A 1,625-nucleotide genomic window follows, 5' to 3' on the forward strand; every position below is an offset into this window, starting at 1 on the left:
CAACGAACGGCTCGTTTGGACTACAGCGTTTGTTTTCCGGGCTTTGTGATATCACAAAGCAGCTCACTGGAATATCATTACAAATAAATCCCGCCTACAGACATTCGAATGGTTGGGGGGTGGGGAGGTGGTTGAGTGAGTGCATCAGACAAAACGATGAAGAAGTGCTGCTGCAGAGTTAGTGCATCAGAGAAAACGAAGAAGAAGAGCTGCTGTGCTGCTCTTCCCATAACAACGCGCTGAAACACAGCAACTAAACCCAAAGAATTCACAACGTTTTATTATAATAATGTTCTCATTACAATGTTATATACACGACATTCCCAATCATAGTTATTAATGTTATTAACTGCTGTTTGAGCTGCGTGCGCTGAGCTAAAGATGATCACCGGTAAACTGAAGCGCTCTTTTAACTTAACCAAACGCATTGTATATGAGATAAATCAGATAAAAATCAAATAAACACAGTATTACAACGTACAATTGCACAAAAGGCTGCAAACAAACAGCACGCATCTGAAGTGTCTCTGAAGGAAATAATGCATTATTTATCGGCTTTAAGATATCGGCCAAATTCTCTGATCGGGCCGATACCGATAACAGAAAAAAATGAGCATTTATCGGCCGATACCGATATGGTGGCCGATATATCGTGCATCCCTAATTTTTTTCATTTAGTACTTCCCTTCAGAAGCTACAGAAGATACTTACATGTTTTCCAGAAGACAAAATAAGTTAAAATTACCCTGCTCTTCAAATTCTAAAAGTTTTCAGAAAAGAGCCCCCTGGCTCTTAATGCATGGTTTGTTCTTCTGGAGCATCAGTGAGCATTTGAACATTCTGTAATAGTTGCATATGAGTCCCTCAGTTGTCCTCAGTTGAAAAGATGGATCTCAAAATCATTCAGTCATTGTTGGAAAGGGTTCAAAATGCTGAAAAACCAAAGAATCTGTGGGACCTGAAGGATTTTTCTGAAGAAAAGCAGGCAGTTTAACTGTTCAGGACAAACAAGGGACTCATGAACAACTATCACTAAACAAAAAAACACAGCTGTGGATCATTCAGGTAACAACACAGTATTAAGAATCAAGTATATGTAAACTTTTGAACGGGGTCATTTTTATAATGTATGATGTATGATGCCTTTTATTTTGGTAAAATAATTAACATTTTGTAGATTCTGCAAGGTGTATGTAAACTTTTGACTTCAACTGTAACTTAAATTTCAGTCTGTTCTTCACTCAAACCTATCATATGACTTTAACACACTAGCACAAATCATATGGAACACTTTCTATCATTCTGAAGCCTGACAGCCCCGGTACTTTAATTATATGATGTGAGGACACTGGACAGACCATTCTGACTCGAGTCTTCATTTCAAAGGTCTATGTGGATTTTCATTGATCTGAGCTTCTCTGTTCATCAGAGAAAGGGTCACATTTGTGACCTGACATCCATGCCTGAGTTAAGCATCAAGTGCTCTGAGTAGCTACCATGTTAATGAGGTTAAATGTTAGAGTCAGCCAAGCCTGAAAGACATCAAACCCTAAACTGAGATAACGTCAAACTCCTTGTGAGCGGGAAAGATAAAGTGTTTCTGCTGAACCTTGACACATTTTTTT

The 1,625-nt window shown here is 38.5% G+C and overlaps 1 protein-coding gene across 1 annotated transcript in view; it reads right to left on the reverse strand.

The window, feature by feature from the left end:
* The window catches only part of tlcd3a (TLC domain containing 3A), a 34,256-nt gene that overhangs the window by 11,535 nt on the left and 21,096 nt on the right, over nt 1–1,625 (reverse strand). The gene's annotated exons all lie outside the window — the stretch shown is intronic.

This window comes from Sinocyclocheilus anshuiensis, unplaced genomic scaffold, assembly GCF_001515605.1.
Source record: "Sinocyclocheilus anshuiensis isolate Anshui unplaced genomic scaffold, SAMN03320099.WGS_v1.1 scaffold399, whole genome shotgun sequence".
Taxonomy (NCBI): Eukaryota; Metazoa; Chordata; class Actinopteri; order Cypriniformes; family Cyprinidae; genus Sinocyclocheilus; species Sinocyclocheilus anshuiensis.